The sequence below is a fragment of the Gopherus flavomarginatus genome, chromosome 2, assembly GCF_025201925.1.
Source record: "Gopherus flavomarginatus isolate rGopFla2 chromosome 2, rGopFla2.mat.asm, whole genome shotgun sequence".
NCBI lineage: Eukaryota > Metazoa > Chordata > Testudines > Testudinidae > Gopherus > Gopherus flavomarginatus.
The window spans coordinates 162,239,757-162,252,546 of record NC_066618.1 but is presented as its reverse complement, the minus strand read 5'-3'; the positions used below and the strand labels follow the sequence as shown (position 1 = coordinate 162,252,546).

At 53.0% G+C, this 12,790-nt stretch overlaps 1 protein-coding gene across 2 annotated transcripts in view; it reads left to right on the top strand.

Moving 5' to 3' along the window:
- The first annotated feature begins 569 nt into the window (after positions 1 to 569).
- Positions 570 to 12,790, top strand: part of DMTN (dematin actin binding protein) — a 36,632-nt gene continuing 24,411 nt past the window's right edge. For both annotated transcript variants that reach the window (XR_007772558.1, XR_007772554.1), the window contains exon 1: positions 570 to 668. The gene's annotated coding sequence lies outside the window, so the exon portion shown is untranslated. The remainder of the gene's footprint in view (positions 669 to 12,790) is intronic.

The window sequence follows — 12,790 nt, the reverse complement described above, 5'->3', positions numbered from 1 at the left end:
TATTTAATTTTATTTTGCAACAACAAAAATTAACAGAAGGAGGGAGAGAGAGCAAGATGGAGAGCCACCACCTCTCACAAATACTGCTTCGTCATGATGCTGGTTAATTCTCCTCTTGTTTAGAAATGGACTGAGCCAGCAGCAGAGGTGGGGAGCTGCACACACGCACACACGCTCTGACTGGCTCTCTAAATCCACATTGCTATCACCACTGGATCCTTTGCAGGCACTGCCTCTGGGGCTGGGAGATACACACACAGAGGACTGTCATGCTGTCAGATACACGCCAACAGCACAGCAGCTGAACCCAGCAAGGGCAGCCGGCTGAGGATTCGCTGTGCTACTTCCAAGCAAGAGGCAGAAGGAGGGTTAGGAGAGGCGTTTTGCTGCGAGAGAGGGCAGGGGAGCAGTTCTCTGGGCTCCTGGGGCTTGTTGTTGTTATCGTTCTCGGCTTGTTTTTCGAGCTGGGAAACCATGCGGGATTCCTGGAAGAGGCTTCCATAGGCTGCCGTGCGATCTTACTGAGCTCGTACTTGACCCTGCCATGGCTCGGCAGGCGTGAGGGCACATTCCAGGCAGATGCTGTTCCACTCTGGTGCCTGTGCCCAGGACTAACCCAACCTGCAGCAAGCGAGTGTGCAGAACCGGCAGGGACTGGAGTTCAGCTGGTATGTTGTTAATAGCATCAACTCTACCTCCTCCTGCCTTCCCTTCCTCATCCTCTTCTTGCTTTGCTTTCTCCCTCCCTTCCTTCCTTGGCTGTTTGTTCTTTGCTCTTTCTTTCCTTCTGTCCAGCATCTTCCTCCTCCCAGGCACCTGGAAAGGGGACCAGCTTGCTAAGAGGATGCTCACCCTCCACTGCCAGAAGCATGACTGCCGGCTACGACAAAATGTGTAGTTTTCATAAGTGGCTTCCAAAAGGCAGGCCCCACACATAGCCTTGGGACGTGCTGCCCCTGGGGTGCTGCTGGTGATGTGGGGCAGCAGGGGTATTGTGCTGCTAGGGTGGAGTTAAGGCATTCTAAGCTGGTACTTGGTTGGCAGGAGCTGGTGCTGGTAGTAGGAACCAGGATTCTGGTGCCAGCCGGGCACTGGTTAATAAGAGCTGTCTGGCTGGGCTCTGCTAAGGGGGTCTTGCTGGGCTGCGTTGGCCTATTACTGGTTTGAGAGGCTGCTTAAAATGTTTTGGTTTTAGCGTTTTAATGCTCAGGGCCAAATTTTCATGTATAGGCAACTAAACAAGGCATTAGCACCCCAGCTTTGGTCCTGTGGTTGAAGCCTAAGACATATAATGAGCATTTGTCTTTGAGGTTCTGGACCAATCATCCAGGTGATGGGGCGGCAGGTTTGTATAATTTTTGGTGGTCCCCAGAATGGGTCCAAGTCCTGCCCTCCCAGACCTGTCTAAGGCTCTGGGAGGGAGTTTGTGTGTGGGAGGGGGTGTAGGCTCTGGGAGGGAATTTGGACCAATCATCCAGGTGATGGGGCGGCAGGTTTGTATAATTTTTGGTGGTCCCCAGAATGGGTCCAAGTCCTGCCCTCCCAGACCTGTCTAAGGCTCTGGGAGGGAGTTTGTGTGTGGGAGGGGGTGTAGGCTCTGGGAGGGAATTTGGGTGCAGGAGGGGGTGTGGTCTCTGGGCTGGGACAGTGGATTGAGGTGCAGGAGGGTGTGCAGGGGTGCGGCTCTGTGAGGGAGTTGGGGTGCGGGCTCTGGGCTAAGGTTGGGGTGCAGGAGAGGGTGAGGGGTGCGGCTCTTACCTCAGACGGCTCCCCAAAAGCAACCCGCACACCCCTCTTGCAGCGTCTCCTAGGTGGGGGAGGTCAGGGGGTCTCCGTGCACCGCTGCTCACAGGCACCACCCCCACAGCTCCCATTGGCCATGGTTCCCTAGCCAAAGGGACTGAGGAGTTGGCGCTCAGGGCGGAGGCAGTGCGCGAACATACACATCCCCCCAGGGCTACAGAGATGTGTCGGTTGCTTCCAGGAGTGTTGCGGAGTGAGGGCGAGCAGGAAGCCGCCTTAGCCCCGCTACGCTGCTAGCGGTGGCTGGGGTCACCCAGGCCCTTTTAAATGCCTGGGGGCGGCAGGCAAGGTCGGGAGATGCACTGGGGGAGGCACGTGGGGGCAGCAGGTGGGGCCAGGGGAGAGACCCATCCCCGAACATTGGTGGAGCCGGGCCTCTGGGTCCTGAATATTCCTGTAGGATGGGCACCACGGGCCCATATAACTTGCCGCTCTGAGGAATTTGGTTGTCCTGTGGGCCTGTGTTTGACAAATGAGTTCCCCAGCTCTCATGAGCCCATTCCCTATGGGCTCAGAAATCCAGTCCAGTTCTTCTCCTCCTCTCAGGGCTGCATCCAGAGCCCATTCCAGGTGGGTGCAGAAATGCAGCAGGTCCAGGCCTTTAATATCCATTTCCTACAGAGAAACATTTTTGTGACTAACAGGAAAACTACAGGGCAGGCAGGCAGGCAGGCTGCCTCCACAGCTGCATAGCCGTAGACTCCCTCTTAGCAACCGACTCTCTGCAGTTTCAAATTCCATGCAGTTTTGGGCTTCTGGGGATGCTTCCAGAGGCCCTTGTATCATAAGGGAGTTCAGAAGCCTCAGCTGGGACCAGCTGATTCCCAGGCCAAAACAGGAATGAGACAAGGGCTTGCACTGTTTGCAACTTAGGGAGAACTTCTCTGTGCATTGGTAGAGGTGGAAGAGCCAAGGCCATGCTAGGTGGAAAGCAGGGGATGGCTGTGGAGGTGGACCTAGGCAATGGGCAGGTCTAGGATGTATAGTATGGGGTCAAGAGGGAAACATCTCTGAAGAAAAGTAGACATTTGCTCCCAAGGGCACTGGTTTGAAAGCAGCCCAGATCAGCAGTGACCTGAAGCCATTCCCGTCTGATAGCCCCCATGGGTGGTGAGTTTACATGTCTTAGTTCAGTTTCTAGCAGGACAAGCATCTATATCCCCAAAATCCCCACTGCGGTTGGCCTTAATTTGGCTCCACCCTTATGGGCAGTCGGAGGGAGCAAACAGCCACAGCTTAACGGGCCACTCTCATACTAGAGAGGGATCCCTCCAGGGCGGGACTGAGAGGCATGGGAGGTTGCAGCCCATATACTGGGGACATGAGAAAATTGTGGGTATTGCAGATTTTGGAGGGGATGGGATCAAGGTCCCATAGGCCATCTGCCCCTCCCATCACCCATCCTATGGCTGCTGAGGGGACACACAGGCAGATGCCAGCGCCTCCTGTGCTACAAGAGTGGGAAAACTACCCGCTTGCACAGTGGGGAAAGGGGTACTGGGATCGCTGCCTAGATGGGGTGATTCTCGTCAGGTTCGAAAGACAGACTATAGAGCAGCCATGGGGCCAGCCCACTCATATGCCCGCCTTAGGGTTTCAAGCATTGTCGGAATGGCTCTTAGATTCTCCCATGCGTGTTAGGGACACCAAAGAGAAATGCACCTTCCACAGTTGAGAGATCTGAGCTCCAACCACAACCTCCAAAGTCTCTTGGCTCCAGAGCTTTGTTTTGAGTCATGATCAAAGCCTTTAGCAAACTTCTGACCCAGGTCTGGGATGGGATTTCAAAGTCCTCCATGTTCCTGCTGGGGATTCCAATCCAGGGGTTTGGTACAGTCCCATTGACAGGAAACTGAGAGGGAATGTTGGAAGTGCTGTGTCTAGCCACCCCCAGGACCTGGGCACTGCCGCCCAGTGGGTTGCTGGGACAGAAAGGAAAGAGCCCTTCCCTCCATGATTCCCCCAGGGTGTGCCAATATGTAGCACAGGTTTCCAGAGGTGCTTGATGTCCAGGAAGGAGAATGTAGGGGCTCATCAGGCTGGAATGGACAGGACTCAAGTCTGCAAGGAACTTGGCCTCTTGCTCAGTCTATGTCTCTCCTCCTTTCGCTGCTCTCGTGTGTAAAGCCTGGTGCTGCTGACTCTTGGCCCACAGCAAACACAGCCCCATTTCTCTCCTGGGGATCCAAGCTCCCCAGTCTCCATAGCTGCTCATTCACCAGCGCCCATCCTTGTATTGCAATTCCAGCCGTTATTTTGTGTGCCATCGGTGTGCTTGGCCCTCTCTGTACACAACTCGAGTCTCTGCCCCATGGAGCTCAGAGTCTGGGGGCCAAAGCATGTGGGGGCTGCCATCAAAGCCAACAGATGTGCTGTATGAGCAGGACTGACCCTGCATCAGACGATACAGTGCAGAGAGAGGCCAATGGAACCGTCCCACAATGGTGCAGTTAGGAATCACCAGTATCTTTGTTATTAGGGGCTTTAATGAGGGTTTGTTTCTGTTGCTCCTGGCAAGCTGGGTGTGTTGAGCTGAACATTCTCAGCTGGTAGGAAGGCTCAGTTCTTTTGCCCCCTGGCCTCCCTATGCCCCTTCTACATCCTCAGCTGCTGAGACCGGCTCTGGCCTCTCAGTGAAGCACATGCTGCTAATGTACAGAACTGGCTTGAGAAGCCATTTGTTCCCCGAGCAATAGCAGCTGAGAAGGTGGAACTGGCTATGGCTGCCAAGCTGCCACAGAGTGAGAGAGGCCTGGGGAAATGCAGGGGACTCCATGACTCCCTCCTGGCGAAGGAACTTGCACATGGTTTGCTCTGACTTGTCTCTAAGAGGAACACCTACCTTGTTTGGCCGTTGGTGGGTGTCAAACACCACACCCTCGCCCCGCTCAGCCAGGGCAGAAATCAAACCATCCCACTGGGTGTGGGCAGGATCAGCTGAGCTCAGAAACAGCCACTGGCCTAGGAGAGAGCCAAGGCTCAACTGTGCTTTACTGTGGTGCGTGTTAAACTCCGCTAACCCTGTCTGGCCCGGGGAGGGTGGGGACAGCTGTATCCAACCCCAGCTGAAGGGAGAGGAGAGCAGTTTTTGATCCAGCCATCATATGCAGGGAAGGCAGGGCCTCGTGGGTGTGTGTGTGTGTGTGTGTGTGTGTGTGTGTACATCTATCTATCTATGACTGCCTGGGAAGGAGAAAGGGAGCTGTGGGTCATAGTGGATCAAAAGCTAAATATGAGTCAACAGCGTAATGCTGTTGCAAAAAGTAATGTGTCCCGTTCTGGGCACCACACTTCAGGAAAGATGTGGACAAATTGGAGAAAGTCCAGAGAAGAGCAACAAAAATGATTAAAGGTCTAAAAAACATGACCTTTGAGGGAAAATTTTAAAAATTGGATTTCTTTAGTTTCGAGAAGAGAAGACTGAGAGGGGACATGAGAGCAGTTTTCAAGTATATAAAAGATTGTTACAAGAAGGATGGAGAAAAATTGTTTTTCTTAACCTCTGAGAATAGGACAAGAATCAGTGGGCTTAAATTGCAGCAAGGGAGGTTTAGGTTGGACATTAGGAAAAACTTCCTGTCAGGAGGGTTAAGCACCAGAATAAATTGCCTAGGGAGGTTGTGGAATCTCCATCATTGGAGATTTTTAAGAGCAGGTTGGACAAACACCTGTCAGGATTGGTCTAGATAATACTTAGTCCTGCTGTGAGTGCAGGGGCCTGGACTAAACGACCTCTCGAGATCCCTTTCAGTTCTATGCTTCTATCATTCTATTTACTGTTCACCATGATATCCCAGAGAGATCCTCTGGCTTAGTGCCGTGCTGAGAGTGCCCAGCCAGGATGACATAGACCTGATCTTGGCTACCCATGTGTGTTTCCAGCTCTGTATGAATGCTTTGTAAGGATAACACAGGAGCAAGGGGACAGAGCTCTCCTTTGTAGCTTGCTTCTTTGCTTGGAGCAGGAAGGGGCCTGCCAAGGAAACTCGCCCTCCTGAAGAATGATTCCCCACCCCATTTTCCACAGCCCCAGGGTGACTCCTGAGGGTGCCGTGTGGTAAGGAGCCAAGCACTGCCTGAATCCACTGGGGTCAGCTGATAGAGCAGCTTTGCCAATAGGTTGTGAAGCTAGGGGCAGAGGGAGCCAGGTTTTCTTGAAGCCCCTCAAAGAACAGCTGGCCTGTCTCCTTCCACCCCATCCACCGCCACAGTGTACCCAGTTTGTTGAGTGCCTTTAGCGCGGCTGCCTGTTTCCAGCCTTGGCTTTGCGTCTCCACAGCAGCAGGCAGGGCTGTTGCTATGGCTGGGGATGTGGAGAGAGTTCTAAGCTTCTTTGAGTCTGCGGCCTGCAAAGGGGCTGCCTCTCCAGGAGGTGTGTGCGGGCAGGTGGCCAGGGAGTCACGGCCCAGTTATCCCTGGCTGAGCTGGGGACGAGGATGCCTCAGTGCCCTCAGGCAGGGCTGGCTCTACAGTTTTCACTGCCCCAAGCAGTGCACCAAATTGCCTCTGTGGATGGCGGGGGCAGTCCGTGTGCCCTTAGAGCAGCAGGCGCGTTTCCGCGGCAGTGGCAATTCGGTGGCAGCTTCTATGTTTAGCTGAAGCCGCCACGGACAGCTAAACATAGAAGCCACCGCGGAAACGTGCCTGCTGCCCTAAGGGCACACGGACTGCTCCCGCTGTCCACGGCGGCAATTCGGCGCGCTGCTTGGGGGCAAAACAACAGAGACTGCCGCCCCTTGCAGATTGCTGCCCCAAGCACCAGCTTGGAATGCTGGTGCCTGGAGCCGGACCTGCCCTCAGGTCTCTGGGACGCTGGCAGAAAGCAGGGCAGGAGGTGTAGGGAGCTTGAGATCACTTTTCCTGAGCTGGGAATTGGATTGTGGATGTCCCCTGAGTGTAGCTGGGAATGGGGCAGGGCCTCAGTGAGGACATGCGCAGCAGGTGTACCATCCTTATGGGCTGTCAGGGTCCCCATAGAGTACGAGGGCTCCCTGCAGGATTGCCCAGGGAGGGAGTTGCCCGCAGGGAGGGCGATGACACAGGGAACAGACTGTCAGGAAGTGAAGGGGGTCCTGGAGTCTGAGTCTGCTGGGGTTTGGCTGCTCCCTGCCAAGCTGCTGTCACGGCCATTCTGGACACGTGCACGCTGGTGCATTCACCCCCACACCTGTGTCTATGCCTTTCTGGGTGCAGCCTTCACCATCTCCCCTCCCATCCCCTTTACATTATCCCTTAGACTGTTTCCTGCTGCCCCTAAGAGATGCTGTCGTGGGAGATCTCCCACCCCCCTCACATATAGGATAAAATGGCTAATCCCATTCTAATCCCATTTTACACGTCACAGGAGCCTTTTCCTCACCCCGCTGCATCACAGCTGCAGTCTCTTCAGCACCCAGGGGCTGCTAAAAGGACATCATCTCCCTTTGCAAGGCCGGGTGCCCATTGGCAAGCTGTGCACTCAGGCACAGCGGAGCAGTGGCGTTGGAGTCAGCAGGGTCACAGCAGAGTGGAGCAGAACTTGGCCCACTGCATCCAGATGACATGCTCTGTTTCCCATCCCTGGTGAGAATGACAGCACTGGATCTGTGGGAGCTTGTCATAACCTTAGTCCCAGATTTGGACCTTAGCGTCCAAAATATGGGGGTTAGCATGAAAACCTCCAAGCTTAGTTACCAGCTTGGACTTGGTACTTGCTGCCACCACCCAAAAAATTAGAGTGTTTTGGGGCACTCTGGTCCCCCTGAAAAACCTTCCCTGGGGACCCCAAGACCCAAATCCCTTGAGTCTCACCACAAAGGGAAATAATCCTTTTTCCCTTCCCCCCTCCAGGTGCTCCTGGAGAGATACACAGACACAAGCTCTGTGAAACTACACAGAGTGACTCCCCCTCTCTGTTCCCAATCCTGGAAACAAAAGGTACTTTCCTATTCCCCCAGAGGAAATGCAAAATCAGGCTAGCAAATCCAACACACAGATCTCCCCGATTTCTTCCTCCCACCAATTCCCTGGTGAGTACAGACTCAATTTCCCTGAAATTTCCCAGTAAAGAAAACTTCAACAGGTCTTAAAAGAAAGCTTTATATAAAAAGAAAGAAAAATACATACAAATGGTCTCTCTGTATTAAGATGATACAATACAGGGTCAATTGCTTAAAAGAATATTGAATAAACAGCCTTATTCAAAAAGAATACAAATCAAAGCACTCCAGCACTTATATTCATGCAAATACCAAAGAAAAGAAACCATAGAACTTACTATCTGATCTCTTTGTCCTTACTCTTAGAAACAGAAGACTAGAAAGTAGAAACTGCCTCTCCAAAGCTCAGAGAAAGCAGGCAGACAGACAAAAGACTTAGACACTAAATTCCCTCCACCCAGAGTTGAAAAAATCCGGTTTCCTGATTGGTCCTCTGGTCAGGTGCTTCAGGTGAAAGAGACATTAACCCTTAGCTATCTGTTTATGACAGAGCTAACCTCCCCATGCAGGGATCCTCAGATGCAATAGCGATGCTCAGTGCATGCCACAGTACTTTGAGATCCTGGGGTGAAAGGCACTGTTTAAATGCAAAGATCCCCCTCCTGCGCTGCCTGAGAAACCTGGCCCTGGTTCTTCTGGCCAAGAGCCACCCAGAGCCGCTGCAAACTAGCATAGCACTTCCTTGGCTTCAGGAGCAATGGCTGCTAGTTCCTGCTAGAGCTCAGAAACCAGGAGATTATAGCAGTGTCACAGATATCCATCCGAGTCTCAGGTCTCCTGAACACTGATGGTGAAAATGGCCCCTCTCATCCCCCTGCTCACCTGTAGATCTCAAAGTGCATTGCCAATGGAGGTCAGATAACATAGTGCAGTGCAAAGAAAGGGCAATATCACGTTCCCCATTTTGCAGCTGGAGAAACTGAGGCACAGAGAAGGGGGAACTGATTTGCCCCAGGTGAGTGGGAGAGCTGGGAATAGAGCCCAGGTCTCACCCTTCTAGCCTGATGGCTGATCACGGGACAGTGCCACCCATGATCTCAGTTATGCAAGTGTCACCTGCTGAGAAAGCACAATGCACCCTAGCCTTCACCCCTTCCCAGCCTGTCTCTCTCTTCTCCTCCTCTCTGCTCCTTTAGCAAAGAGGTGAAGAGACAAGGAGGCAGCCAGAATGAGTAATAAACACAGGCTCTTATCCTGCAGAGCCTGACCTGGGAGCAGTAATTGACACAAACTTCATTTAGTACCAAGAAGCCTGTGGGGTGTGGGCATGTTGACTGGAGCCACTCCCTCTGCCTGGGAGGCTGTGGGCCAGAGCCTGTTTGATGACTGAGGGCAGGGACCCTGTGAGGCCCACACAGCACTTGCCTAGAAACACTCCCTGTTGCTCATGTGCTTTGCAGCAGCTGCTTTGCTGAGCGAGCTTGAAGGGAGCTGTCTGCCTCTGCTCTCCCCTACCCCGTTCCACTGCTCGCCTCACAGTGAGCGAGAGACCTCCCCTTTGACCCACTCTGCTAGGGGAAAAATATCCTACCAGCTGCAAAGTTTTCTGCTTGTACAGCCCATATTTTAATGTTAATGAGTCATCCTTTTTCCAGCTGGCACCTCTGTTGGGTGATGCTAAACAGTGTGGAAGGAATAGATTGTCAATAGCACTGGGTTAGCGTTGCCAGCCTCCCCAAAGGCATTATTCCAACACATTTGGAGGGACCGGGGAAGAGAAGCTGGACAAAGGAGGAGATAGATGCCAATAAACTCGGCCAGAGTTGTGGATCTCATTTCCATATCTCCCCTGGTGCTACTGCCACCTCGCTGCTCTTCTTCTAGCAAAGCAGTTGCACCAGGCACCCAGGATCAAGCCGCCATATAGATCCCAGGAGCCGCTTAATGGGATAGCCAAGTCCATACAGTCCCACGGGGCATCCAAATCACTGTCAGGAACGTGGGCACCTAAGCCAGACCCTAGCTCACCCAAGTCATGCATGTGGCCCAGCCACTCAAGCTGTCGCTGAACAGAGAGGCCAAGCCCAAACCATCACACAGGGCATCCAAACCACTGCCTGGGCACCTGGGCCATTCTGTGGTGACCCCATGCCAAGTCACTGCATGGGGCACCCAATCGTGGGCGTGGAATGGCAGCTGCTGCTCCTCCAGCTGGGCAGAGACTTCCCATGTAGCTTTGCCCAACCTCACCCAACAGACAGCAGTCAGGTGTGTGATGGTCCAGCACGCTGTGCCCTATGCAGCCATTCCTTGCTGCTCTGGGGGCTCTGGCTGCTCTTTGCTTAACTGTCCTGTGCCTGTAGCTGCTCTTTCCCTCTGGGGGCTAGTTGCTTGCCTGGGATGCATGGGCATGGGGTCGGGGGGCAAGTGCAGAAACCAAAGACACAGGTGCCTAGGAGGACATGTGCTCATGCTGCCTGGAGCTGGGGGAGCCATGTTCTGACAGCCAGATCTTTCATTCTAATGGGCCTAATTAGGCTGGGCTGACCTCTCCTAGTGGAAGCCGGCTGGCCGGTGTAATGGATGGTGCTGTGCAAGCGGCTGTTGAGGCAGAGAGCCTGTGTGCGTCCACTATCCCTGCTGCAATTGAGAGCCGACTGCCTCCCGGATGGTAATTGACGTGCCATTATCACCGCTCACTCACAGCATTAAGAGTTCATTGCTGGGGCTGCGTCTCTAATGGACTTGGCTGGTGTTGGTTGGGGGCTGGGCTGGGTGGGTCTGTGCACACAGAACAGCCTTTCAGCAGGAAGCCGAGAGACTGGTGGGAGCTGTAGCGTAGACTGTCTCAGTTGAAGACAAAGTGGGGAAAATTCCTGTGCCTTGTCTCTGCTACAGCTTCCTCTGTGGCACTCGCAGCCATCCAGGTGACTTAGGGCTCCCATTTTTGTCAAGGAAGATGTGAACAGCACACGTGCAAACTCCCTCCAGGAGAGAAACACACCAGGAGGAAAGAGGCCCCTAGCCTGAGATCAGAGTGGGGACTAGCTACTGCAGAGAGAAGGCAAAAACTTGAGTTCCTTCACTCCCACTAGTGTCCACTTTCTGTTCTTTTCCTCTGTGGGACCACACCCAGAGCCAGTTAAGAACATAAGAACATAAGAACGGCCGTACTGGGTCAGAACAAAGGTCCATCTAGCCCAGTGTCTGTCCACCAACAGTGGCCAATGCCAGGTGCCCCAGAGGGAGTGAAGCTAACAGGCAATGATCAAGTGATCTCTCTCCTGCCATCCATCTCCATCCTCTGATGAACAGAGGCTAGGGACACCATTCTTCACCCTTCCTGGCTAATAGCCATTTATGGATTTAGCCACCATGAATTTATCCAGTTCTCTTTTAAACATTGTTATAGTCCCAGCCTTCACAACCTCCTCAGGTAAAGAGTTCCACAAGTTGACTGTGCGCTGTGTGAAAAAATACTTCCTTTTATTTGTTTTAAACCTGCTACCTATTAATTTCATTTGGTGACCCCTAGTTCTTGTATTATGGGAATAAGTAAATAACTTTTCCTTATCCCACTTTCTCCACATCACTCATGATTTTATATACCTCTATCATATCCCCCCTTAGTCTCCTCCATATGGGCACAGAAATCCGGCCCAGGTTCTTCTCTTGCCAGGAGGAAACAGGATGTTTTGTGATTAAGGCACTAGACTGACTTCAGGAGACCTGGGTTCAGGTCCTGGTTCTGTTACAGACTCCCTGTGTGATCTGGGGGCATGTCAGTTAGTTGCTCTGTGCATCAGTTTCCCATCTGTAAAATGGGGATAGTGGCACTGTCCTACTTCTTAGGCAGGTTGTGAGGATAAACCTGTCAGTGTTTGTGGGGTCCCAGGTACTGGGAGGGAAGGTACTTGGATGAGGGGCATGCAGGTGCCTTGGTAGATACTTGAGCTAGGATGAACCTATGGGGTAGAGATGACACATTGTGTGGAGCACTCCCATGTATTTATTGAATGGCCAGGTACTTGTTTGAGAGACGGGGGCAGATGGGGACAGGGTGGGAGTGTGGCCTATTGGGCAAAGGAGAGGCCTGGATTTCAATGTGTGTCAGAACTCCTGGGTTCTGATCATGCTGTAAATTGTATGGCCTCCAGTCCTACTGTCTTCAGGAGTTGCATGCACATGGCTGATGTGATAATTGGACCCCTGAGTGTTCTGCCATTGGCTTACTCTGTGCCTCAGTTTCCCACCTTTACCTCCTCCTGCGGGAACACGAGGCTTAATTCGCTGACATGGGCAGGGCTTTGAGCTCCTTGGTTGGAAGGCGCTATAGAGGCCAGTTTGCAGACGCTGGCTCACAGTGGATATTATCAGATTTCTCTCCCACTCTACAGGATATTGGCTCTAGATCCCCCTGGGGCAGAGTGGAGGAGGCAGGGAGGCTGGGCTGTGGATAGAGCTCCTGTTGAAGGATGGTGACTGGAGAGCGGGGCAGCCTAGATGCTGAGATAGCAGAATCTTTATTCGAAAGCCCCTGTCTCTTCTTTGTCCTAGGGAGAGAGCAGGATGGAGAAGGAAGCAATTGCCCTTGGGGTCGACAGGGCTGGCCCCCAGCATCCCTGTGCAGCAGGTTGGGGCACTGGGATGGGATGAGGGTTGTTAGGGAGGGGGATTATTGGTGTTTTAGTGGGAGGAGGTGGCTATGAGTGAGGAGTCAGGGGATGCAGAACTGCAGGTCCTAAGCCACTGTCCAGGATGTTCCCCATGGCTGCGTGAGGCACCAGATCCCTGCCTATCTTTCTCTCTGCTGTCCTAGTGGTAGCGCAAAGAGGCGTCCAGTAGGGCTGGGTGTGTTTCCCCAGCCCCCTTCCCCATGCAGCCATGTGCGTTCTTGGCTCACGGGCCCAACTCCCCGTCTGTTTCAGGAACTTGTGACCTAGCATATCCCTCGCTTATTTATGGCTGTGAGTCTTTTCCATAGCAACCCTCACATGACGCCTCAGAGCGAGGGAGGGGGAAATGCCAGGGGAGAGAAACAATGAGAGATGGAGAGAACGAAATAGAGA